Source organism: Sturnira hondurensis, unplaced genomic scaffold, assembly GCF_014824575.4.
Source record: "Sturnira hondurensis isolate 20B ecotype Veracruz unplaced genomic scaffold, ASM1482457v3 Scaffold0010428, whole genome shotgun sequence".
Classification (NCBI taxonomy): Eukaryota; Metazoa; Chordata; class Mammalia; order Chiroptera; family Phyllostomidae; genus Sturnira; species Sturnira hondurensis.
In genome coordinates, this window is record NW_028083059.1 from 19,904,765 (window position 1) to 19,917,397 (window position 12,633).

Consider the following 12,633-nt stretch of genomic DNA (forward strand, 5'->3'; position numbering starts at 1 on the left):
TAAACAAACAGAAATATTATAATTACATGACAAAATTAAAGCAAAGAAGCCATTTTAGTGACTTCCTTATTAGCGTCTTGGTTTTCTTCGTATTTTTGACCTTTTGCTCCTACCTCAGGACAATCTCTATGTATTTTTCTAACTCCTTTTTTAAGGTAATGTATAAATTGTTCCCTTGAATACTCTTGATTTTTTTTAAACCTCGTTTGTACTCCAGTTATACAGGGTAAATTTCCCTCCTTGTACAGAGCTTTATTTGATTGATTTCATTCAGAAAACCTGCATTGAAGTCAAAGGTGGATCTTGAATTCAGATCTCTAGGAGCTCATCCTTCCTTGCAGTAGGAAGAAAATGGGAATACATGTAAGCACAATTCCCTGTGGCAAATACGGAGACCCAAAGTGCTGATGAAACTCCTTAGCTGTGTCCCTACACAAGGAGAGCTACTGAGAGTGGGGTGAGATGGACAAGGGTTAGAGCCAAGCAAGATGTAAAGAACAGTTCAAAAGTTAATCAGACACTATGACAAGCCTTCTTATTTTTCTAATTATTTAAAAATAAAATAATTAGTTCATATATAAGGACAGATAATTGAGATAAAGGAAAAGTTATTTTCTTTATGTAGATTTTATGAAAATGGTGCAAAAATAAATGTAATAAAATAAAAGGTTAGCCCCGACCAGTGGTTCTGTTGGTTGATTGCTGTCCTGCAAAGCAAAAAAGGTCACCGATTGAACTCCTCCTGGTCAGACACATGCCTATGTTGCGGGTTCCGTCCCCAGCCCAGGCGAAGGGTGGAAGGCAAATGATGGATGTTTCTACCTCACATCGATGCTTCTCTCCCCTTCTTTGTCCCTCCCTCCCCCTCTCTAAAAAAATGAATAAATTAATTAAAAAATAAAAGGCTACAAAAATTCTGAAACCATACAATTTTGTTATTTTTTTCAAATGTTTTTACAAGATGTGATTGGAGTAAACATTGAAACTCCTAGGTGATTATATTTTCAGCATGAAAATAAAAAAGTATCAGTTGCAACAACCAAAAAGCATAAGGGATAACATGAGTGGTAGCACAGCTGTATAAGAGTGACATATCTTTAGAAAAAAGTTCAAGTAGCCCAATAAATTATAATAAGCATTTGTCAAGGAAAGATGAATCTATTTAAAATATATCTCAATAACAATTCACCTAGGAATTCTTTTCCAATTGCTTTTAAATTAAAGTCATATTTCCTCTTATAGAATGTTGTGCCTATTTTATAATTCTGATCTTTTGTTTTTTTATTAAATGATAAGCTTCATGAGACTACTGATTGATGAATATATCTCCCACATTGTTTAGGTCAATGCTGTTAGCAGAAGAGGGGTTCACTGAATATACTGATGCTTAACTTGAAAAGTGTTAATAGTCATTAATATGAGAACTAAATTAACTGTTTAAAATGATGAATTTCAGTATGCTTGAAGAAGTATTTCAATCGCAGTTTCATTGTTAATTAGCATTATTACCTTCATTAAACAATTTAACATTACTATGTCTCACTTGACTCACTTTTCCTGTAAAATTTTGGAGTTGAACTTGTCAATAGCATTCGGTCATTTGATTTGTTCCAGGCACTGGGATAAGGCATTTGTATACATTATCTGATTTACTCTTTATGAAAACCCTTATGAGATGGTGTGGCAACTATCCACATTTTTTCCAGGAGCCCTGGAGTTACTTGAATTATATCTGTATCTATATATCTCTCTATTATATACATACATACATACATACATACATGTAGATATCTATATATAGATATAGATATAGATAGAGATAGAGATAGAGATAGAGATAGAGATAGAGATAGAGATAGAGATAGAGATAGATAGTGGGGTAAACTCGATTTTCCCACTCCTGTATCCCTGTATGTGTGTGTGTTTGTGTGTGCATATGTATGTTACCTACTAATTTTTTAATAAAAAATTAATTCAATCATCCTGCAAAATGTCTCTCCTCTTCTCTGGATATTCTTTTTTTTCTTTTTAAATTTATTTTTTGAAAAAGAGACACAAATTGCTCCTTAAAAATCTCAATTATTTGAGGTTCAACTAGAGTATAATTAAAAAAGAAAAAAACTTTAATCATTTAGAGTATAAAATTTTATAGAATAAGTATTTATAAATAATCTCTACTTTAGATCAGCAAGTTCTTATCTTAAATATTCTTTTTCTATTCCCTTTAAAGGGAGAACAAGAGAATCTCCTTACTGATTCATTTTGTAAGGTCTGAGCTATTGCCCTTCACAAGGGAGAAAAAGATGTATTAAAAAAAGCCATGAACACTATTCAAATTCATTGTCTCTTCCAGGTGTGGGTAATTGAGTTGCCTCAAGATCAATATGAAACTGCCTAGGATACAGAAAGTCAATAGTTACTTCCAAAGTCAGCTCTGTCTAGTCTAGGTGTCTAAAAAAGCAAATCTTCCAGTTGCTGTTTAAGAACAAATCTAAATCTGCATACCAAATCTATGAATTGAATCCTGTAAAATAGGAACTCCCTAAGTATCTTACCTTGTTTCAAAGAAGAGGGAGACCCTGTTGAGCAAATAACTTCACTTTAATATTTTCTGGACCTTGGAGTGACACTGAATGAGTCACTCACTCATTTTAGATATTCCATAAAAATAATTTACTTTTATCTTACTCTAACATGGGGAGTATTTCATAATAACATACATTTTATTAATGAAAAGGCAGGACTGAATATGGTAAAAGCATATCCTCTCCACCCAAAGAACATTTAATTTGGGGAAACTGAGCTTCCAGAAAACACTGATCATTTTTCAGAGTGAAAGACGCTGCCACTTTCTTTAACAAAAGGGTTTCTTCGTATGCTAAACAGAGAACTCCATTTTGGAATCGTTGAAATTTGCAGCACTTACTTTAAGCCCAAGCCTGCTTTCCTAGGGGACTTCTTGTTAATTGTCACTGCAACCCCGAATGACGCTGTGTGGGGGTGGGGACACAAGTGGTGCTTCTTCTACCAGGCTCCACACGCATGTTCTCAGAACCAATCAATTCCAGATGAGTCTTTACAGAAGGCAAAGAAACCAAAATCAGTGATAGACACAACAGAGTACCGCGCAGTAACAGTATAATATCATGCACTAACATTCTCTACCATACTTTCTGAAACCCACGGGCTGATCTCTCTCAGGTTCCTCACCTGCAAGCATGTGATACTGGCAAGACATCGCTGTTTTTTTTTTTTTTTTAAGAGGCTCTGAAAGACATAGGAATTCTTGAGTGCCATTTTCTTTCCATTTTCTGTGTTTTTAAAGAATGACTGGCAGAGGGATTTCCTCCTCATTCAGACTTTCCTCAAGTCTCCTCAAATTGCTCAGTCTGCACTACTGTGAGGGTTATCATATAGGTCTCTGTGGGGTGATGGGTGTGCGGAACAGGATGGAATGGAGAGAAGATTCTTACAGAGAACAGACTGACAGCTGTCAGAGGGGAGAGGGCTGGGTAAAAACGGTGAGGGAATTAAGCAAAAAAAAAAAAGAGAGAGAGAGAGAGGGAGAAATTTTTTTTTAAAAAAACCCATGACATAGACAACAGTATGGTGATTACCAAAGGGAAAGCAGGTGGAGGTTGGGGGAGAAAGAAAAGGGTAAAGTGGGGACAAATGGTGATGGAAGGAGACTTGATTACAATACAATACACAGACGAGGTATTATAGAGTTGTACACATGAAATCTATATAATTATATGAACCAATGTTACCCTAATAAATTCAATATTTTAAAAAGATTAAATGCCCATTTAATGATCTTCGAGTTGCCGTGATTATCTGTTTCCTTAAATTAGTCAATTAAGGTCAATTAATTCTCAACAATAACATGTATAAACATTGCTTTCTGAAAGTGAGGCACATTTTTATTTGATATATAGACTTGGGGAAAAATTAAAAGAAATAATTTTATTCATTAAATTTTTCTTAAATCACCTGAAATATCTATCTCCATTCTTCAGACTCAGAGCATGTATTTTCTACATGGTTTCTCCATTTGAGATATGCTGCTTTGTTATTTTGAGTGCATCTCCTATTTTCTAAGTTCAGAGTTCCTACAACAGAAGACATAGATTTTACATACATATGAAGTTCCTCACTTTCTTTACCCATGTTTCTTGGGAACCGTGAGTTATGCTGGAAAGCAGATAGCTTTGGCAACAGGCTTCACATGAAGTCTTGGCTCCACACACCAGCTCATAATATTGGCAACTGTGACAAGCCTGAGTCTAGTTTCCTCATCTATGAAATTAGAAAGCGAACTACCTCACAGAGCCGTTGTGAGGTTTGAAAATGATAACACATGCCAAGTGCTTGGCATAGTGTCTGGAACAAAATAGGTGATGAATAACCGTTTTCGAATGAATATGATTAAAGAAATATATCAAAACGGCATTTTATGATTCCTGCTGTGTTTACACTATATCCATTCTGTAGTTGGTGAGTATGGTGATTTCCTTCTGTGTGTGTGAATTTAATGTGTTAAAAGAAAATCAGATATTTTTATTTTATATTTACAGGTTTTTAATAGTTAAAAAGTATTAGAGCACCTTTGTAGTAAGGCTAATAGAACTCTTTTTCCATTTTTTACATCTGCTTTATAGAGCCAGAATGAATAACCCAAACTTATTCTCTCTTTCTTTCTTTAATGATGTCTAAAGTGGATAATGGAGTGTCTATTTTTGGTTGCTGTAAGTGTATCTACTACTTTAATTAAGACTAAAACTTTGAAAGATCACTTTGTTAGCTCAACTGAAATTTCTTAATGAAATATTTTTCCCCTTTGTAGTCAAAAGGAAACATTTAAACAAAACTATGATGATGTGTTTTAAAAACTGTATTTCTAATGGGAATAAAATTGATCTTCTTATAAGGAATTTTAAAACATCAGACTGTATGAGAACCATATATATATATATGGCATATCAGTCACGGTATTGTCCATAACCACAACCCTGTTTAACAAATCTTGCTCTAACACAACAACTCCTGAGTTTATATAATTACATATGCACATGTTATACTACAAACCTACTTAGTAACTATATACACACAGAGGCAATACAGCAACTATATATATATATATACACACACATATATATATGTATATATAGTTTGAAAATGATAACACACATTCAGTGATAGGCTCAGTATCTAGTATGAAATATATACATATATGTATATATATGTACTTGAGATTATTATGTAGACAGATATATGGAAAAGGTCAGTGAGGAAGAATAAACTCATGAGAAATCTTTTGTGAGATAGAAACTTTAGTACACAACTAGTAAAGAGTCCTACTGGAAATGGGTCTCTAGTTTTGTTTTGTGCTACAGAACACCATTGGTTTCAATGAGTCACACTGTAGGTGCTAGAATGTCTTCTCTGAGAAATAATATGTTGTATATTGGTTTCCTGTGCATATGCAGTATCTCACCTAACTAGAGACAACTCAAGAAAATTTCTGTCTTACACACAAGAGTATTTATAAAACAAATCCCATATTTGACTTTAGTGAGATGCTTCCAGCAAACTGCTATTTTTATGTAATAGAAATTAAAAACATTGTTAAATAAAATTTAAGGTATTGTAATAACATATGGAAAGCACATGTATTTATGTTTCAAAACAAAAATTTAGAATAAAATTATAATTCTTCCCAAAATTTTCTAATTTATACTTAACTTAAACATTTTAATTTAAATATTTAAATTATTAGTTTTAACAAATCTGTGCAAATATAAAGAGATCAATATTTTGTAATATTATCCTTTATTTTTATTTTCTTTCTTTTCAACAACACAGAATACTCTGGGGTCCAAATTATCTTAATTAGATGCAATTAAAATAAATTGCTCTATCTGTTAATTAACAAACCTGGGATTTAGCAATACTGCAATATGCATCATGTTATCTCTTTTTGGGGAATTTGTTATACTTTTACACTATTTATATAAATCTCATTTACTATGAATTCCCTTGAATTTCAACCTTATCTGTGATTCTAATCCATATTGCAGCAAAAAGCAAACAAGATCAATCACAGACTTTTCTTTATCCCCAAATGCATGTTGGTTGCACCAAATTACCTGCTTTAGAAGATGCTTTGAGAAAATAGTAAATATAGGTATGGTGCACATATCTGTTTTTAAAATGTTGTTTGAATATAAACAATATCCAAAGACTTGGATAGCAGTTAAGATAAGTGATCTGTCAAGAGCCTATATTAGGCCTTTTTTACTCTGCAACTTACAGATAATATACCTTTCCTCAACTTCCATTCATGTCGTTGGCCTGACAGAGGCCACACAGGACCGTGGTCTCCAGGGGGAGCAGGACTGCATTGGTAGTAAAGAATTGTCTCATTGCTAGTTTCGCAGGCTAAGAATTGTATAGCTCATAACTTTCTCTTCAGTCTCTGCATTTGTGCTCCTTTATGGAACTTTCTCTGCTTTGATTTATACTATTTATACTAAAAAACAGTTGAGCATTCCTAAAGCATATGATAAAATTCTTGCCTTGAGGCCATTTATTGATTTTTTAGTGAAATAATGCTTACATGCACACAGCTCGTGGGGAATAGTATAGTTTTTTTCACTGATCTTGTTGCAACCTCTCTCTCATTGCCTGGATCTTTCCACATTCTTCCCACAAAATTTATCTCCTTAAATACACCTTTCTTTCTGTCATTTCTTGCTTCAAAAACCTTCAGTCATTCTTCAGTGCCTAAAGCAGTTACTCCTTAGAGCAATTATAAAACCATGTAGACACCACGTGCTGATGGTACACATATACATTGCACAAATAGGTACCTCTCTACTGTCCAAATGTGTAAGGTGATGTTAATTAAATATTAATTAAAATGCTATTTAATTATTAAGTTTTAGAGATTATATGTATTTCTCAATAACTTATCCTAATATTTGAGTTTTTATTTTGTGCCAGTCAGCTTTAGGTAGAGTGATCTCATTTATTTCTCACCCACAAACATGCACATACCACACATGCACTCAAACACTAACACAAGAATGAAACATGTAACTGGTGTTTTCAATTTGCAGCATAAAAAGTAAACTGAGAGAAGTTAAGTGACTATGTCTTGTAAGGAGTAAGTTGGGGTTTGAACCTACGTATTTCAACTCAGTTATAAATACTTTTAATCACACACCTAGTAAAGCTGCTATTTCCTGGGGGTCCATGCAGCTTTTTGTCACTAGAAATATCCTTATACCTGAAAAGTTTGGAAGCCAAGACTAAAAAATTAAGCACTTAATTACCCTTAATATCATATTAAAAGTTATGCAGTAATCATTTCCCAAATTGAGTCCCAATTGGTGTTATTTCAAATATTAATAAGGAGGCAATATGAGAGTTGTTTAATGACCATTTAATTTCACAAAAAAATTTCTGAAATACTTATCTCCACAGTGGAGATTCACAGTGCATGTCAGTATATTACAGCCTCTGAAACTCAGTATGAATAAAATGGTTCACCATTTCCCTTTTTCAGGATTTTCTATATTAATTTGATAATAGTGCATTTACTAATATTCTATTAAATATTGTTGTGTGGTAGAATGTTTGGGGGAAACAAGAATTTAAAAGATCAAGTTTCCAGTCTTATTGTCCCAAAGAGCTCCATATTTAACCCTGACCACACCTAATTTTTACATCTGTGCCTTTCTTCACTCTACTAGCCAAAGTACTTCCTCCCCACTTAAAATTTAACATTTTTTAAGGTCTTGCTAACTTTCCATGATGTTCAGAAATATTTGTTAAAGAACTCTCCAACCCATGAGGACTCTGTTTTTTTAACTCAGTTTGCAAGGAATTACACATTGCTTTTTGACATTTCTTAGAATTCTTCTTTCTACTTTATCATGCAAACCATAGTGTTAGGCTCTGTATGCAATTATGGACTGCTTTTACATTTTGTATAATTTAAAATCTAGCCCAGTATTTTGCACATAGTTGGCACTCAATATTTACTGTTGTCTTGGTGAATGAAGTCTTTTTTGTCTGTATTAGCCAGTTTATTCTAGGGTCATGTTGTCACAAACAGACCCAGACTTTAAGGGCTTTCAACAAAAAAGGCTTGTTCCTCCTGGGTGAGTAGAGGTTCTACTGCATTTCATCACCATTTGGAGGCTGCTTGAAGACACAGCCCCTGTCTGGGGTTCTGAATGTGTCCCAACTCAGGGAAGAGAAGTTACTTGAATTAAGTGGTGAATTTGAAAGCTTCTACTCAGAAGAGGCAAATCATTACAGATCACATTCTGTGACCAAACTTGCCATCAGTGAGGTGATGAATACCATTAGCTTTTAAGAAAAGAAAGAGAACATACAAAGCAATACAACCTACCATAATAACCTAATTTAGATCCTAAATAATGCCTCATAATGTTTGTTTTATTACAAAAAAGTTGAGAGAATGTATTTTTTACATAATAAATGATGCATGCAAAAACAAAAGAGATATATTTCCAAGTTATTTAATTCAAAACATGGACACTTATTGATGCATAGGAATTTATATGGAGGGTATAATTATTTTGCCTGAAAGCTTTATTTTAAGGCTAATTGGTAATTTAGGAATAGCTAATATTTTTCCCTGCTTTGTGTACATTACTGTGACAGATCAGATATGGTGAAATTCAAATTTTGTAGGTTAGTGTCCATCTTCACATATAGTATAAACTCCAGTATACAGCCTAGGTAGAGTTAGTGGTGAGAACATTTATTATAAAAATAAATAATAAATTGTTTCGCATTTTGGAATTGGAGAGCATTATGCTAATTAAAGTAAGCCAGGTGGTGAAAGACAAATATCATATGACCTCACCTATAAGTGGAACCTAACCAACAAAACAAACAAGCAAGCAAAGTATAACCGGAGACATGGAAATAAAGAACGTACTGGCAGTGACCAGAGGGAAGTAGGGAGGAGGGTAATGGGGGACAGAGGGAAAGGGTCCTTGAGGAACATGTATAAAGGACCCATGGACAAATCCAAAGGGGGGAAGGATTGAGGGTAAGAGGTGGTGGTGGGAAAGTGGTGGAGGGAAAATTGAGACAACTATATATAAACAACAATATTAAAAAAAATTAAGTAAAATGTTTAAATTAAATTTAAATGAAATAAAATATCAATTAGTAGGATAGTCATTCTGTGGAAAATCCGCAACCACTTTTCCAGAATGTGCAAAAGCACACATACATACATGCACATGTGTACATACACATTCAGGATTTATTTGTGTTTCAGGAATATAAAACCTGAAAATTCACATTAATACTACTTCCTAGTGATTTCTCTGGGAAAAAATAATTAAAAACATTTAGAGAAATGCCAAAATAATGATACTGAAGGATGACAAATAGATGGAATTTAGGACTTCCTTTTTTATAATACAGAAGAGGAAAAACAGACAATGTGGACATAGTTCTATAGGTCAGTGCAGATGAATTTGCATGGTCTGAGAATGATCATCCAAGAGACTAATTGAAAAATATGGCACCCAGGTATTGCTTACCTGCTCACAGTTTTAGAGAAATCACTATGATTTATTTAATGTTAAAAATAGATGTATGGATAACTTAAAAATTAAAATTATCCAATAGATAGCAGTGTGATCATGAAAATTATTGTACTTCAGTCATCTCACGTATGAAAGAAAAACAATGATTTATTTTAAGCTATTGTTAATACTAATGAGTTTAAGTAAATGCTTAAGGGTAGTCTAAACCATTCCTAGTAGTATTAATATGACTTTTTATTTCAAACACACTCCAAAATAATTTTATAAAATTATTTATGAACTGTCAATATGTTTTGTGTATAAAATCATGAAATGTCTATCTTCAAAAAATTAAATTTAAATAGAAATTATCAATTAGATCATTACTTATTAGTACCTTGCATAGTAGCATCTTGTCCATAACTTTCTGAAATAATTTAAAATTAAAATTAAATATAAAATATTTTATTTTAAAATTAAGTTATTAAATATGTATATAATACATGTATAAATATTAGATATAAATTCTTCTGAACTAAAGCCAGTTTATTTTTTGACATAATACATATTCATAAATGTCTCAAGAATGAATGCTACTAAAATATGTTGGAGGAGTGATGACCTCTCAAAAATTTTACTAATGAACGTGGAAATAGTACATGCTTAATTTCCTGAAATCAAAGTTTTTCTTTGAGCTCTGAATGCAATGTCACCAGCATTTTTCTGATTTTGTTTGTCTTGTGGCCTGAAGTCTTTTGACTTTAGTGATGGAAATCACACTCAATTGGACATGACAACCAACTTGATAAGAGTGTAAATCAATCTAGAAATGAGAAAAAAAAGAAGCTTGACACTTTTTGTTGTTTAATTGAATGATCTATAGTTTGGGGTTTGGGATTTTTTGTTTTTGTTTTTGCTTCAGAGAAATTTCTACCTACCCACCCTTATTGAACATTTTTGAGTAAACATATTTTTTCCTTAAGCAAACATTTATAAGTCATTTGGAAACTTTTCCTTTGTTGTTTGCCGTTTCAGTGTTTGTAGGGTACAAAATACTCAAAATGGAACCTTTTAATGTTTAAATGAAAGATTCAATAAATGAGCACTTTCTTTTCTGATTAATAACAGGGCTTTAAATGAGAGCGAAAATGCCACCCACGTACCATTGTCCTTTGCCTACAACCTAATCATTCACTTGTATTGTCTTCCTTGATTGATTTGTCATTTGGTGGCAGGTGAACTCTGTGCTTGAAGATCTTTTGTATAGATTTAATCAGGGGATGAGAATCACGTCTTCTTTTGGCACTAATTTATAATTATTTACTCTGGCTAGAACAGCTGCTTCTCTTTAAGTTTCTGAAACAGGAAAGCTCTTTACATTTATTTTACCTTTTCGTGTCAGATCAATTTAGGTAGGTAGTCATAACTGTCAGTTTGGAATAATGTATATCGCATTATGAATTTTAAAAAGCAGAGTAAAGCCATTTTCCTTTTTGTGCTTAAATATATCTTACATAATTCCATGAACATTTTTATTTTATTTTTAGCTTTTTAAAAAATTGTTGTTCATGAAGAGTTGTCGTCATCCTTCCCACCCCTCTCCCCCCACCCCACTTCCACACTCCCACCTCACACCTTCAATCCTACCTTCTTTGGCTTTTTCCATAGGTCCTTTATACCTGTTCCTTGATGACCCTTCCCCTTATTTCTGTGAAGAATTTTAAAGTAAAAATCAGAAAGATGGTGTTGAGATGCATATTGCTCAAGAATACTTACCTTAGTATAATTTAATATTATTATTTCAAATAATTTTAAATGGTCATATTGTACAGTATTATCATACTATATTATATACAGTATAATAATTTTTAATTATTCTAAAAACAGTAAAAGAACATCACATATCATAGATATTTTTTTAGTTGAAGCTACGCTTTTATTTAACTTGTTATCTCCTAATAAGATGCAGAAAAAAATGTAGATGTGCTCTCCCAAAGCTATCAAAAACTCATGTGCAAGTGCCATAGATTTTGATACCATGTGTCGTAAGACACATGTTTCTACTGGTTGCTTTTCCATCTTCAGTAATTTTTCTTTGCTTAATTATTATTAGGTCATCTACATTTGTTTAATATCTTTTAATTATGGGCTTACTTACAAATTGTACATCATATTTTTTGTACAGAGTTGCATTAGATTAGTACATGTGTATCTGTGTATGTAGAGAGGTCTATATACCTGTATGAATTGCATATATTTTACCTCAATTACAAGTTTGAGGACACTGGCCTTTAAGATTCTCTACTTTGAGAATCCAGGGGAATTATGTGGAAATGTTCTTGCTAAGCTTCCTTCCAAACTTAATTGTTCAGGAAGATTGATAGCCTGTGGATATTTTTTTTTGCTAGGTCAAATTTACACTAAATAGTATATTTAAAATAAATTAACCTCTTTCTATCATCTCTCAATGCTTCCATTATGAATCCTTCTGTTTCTCAATTCTAATAGGAGTTTTATATACATAATGCATTCTATCTATTTTGTGGGGAGAAAGGTTTTCGGAAACTATTGTAAAGGACACATGGACAAAATCAAGGGGGAGGGTGGGAAAAAATGAAGACAACTATAATTGAACAATAGTAAAATAATTTAATAAAGGAAGGAAGGAAGGAAGGAGAAAGAAAGAGAGAGAGAGGGAGGGAGGGAAGGCGGGAGGGAGGGAGGGAGGGAAGGAAGGAAGGAAGGAAGGAAGGAAGGAAGGAAGGAAGGAAGGAAGGTAGGAAGGAAGGAAGGAAGGAAGGAAGGAAGGAAGGAAAGAAAGAAAGAAAGAAAGAAAGAAAGAAAGAAAGAAAGAAAGAAAGAAAGAAAGAAAGAAAGAAAGAAAGAAAGAAAGAAAGAAAGAAAGAAAGAAAGGACATTGAATGTTCTACTCGTTATGGATCAAGTCCAACTCTTCAAGTCTTATTCTTATCTATCTCTTTGGCAGAATGAAATGCCATACTCTGAGGAAGTAAGTATTTGTTTAACAAATGATGGCATAAATAAAACAGTAACT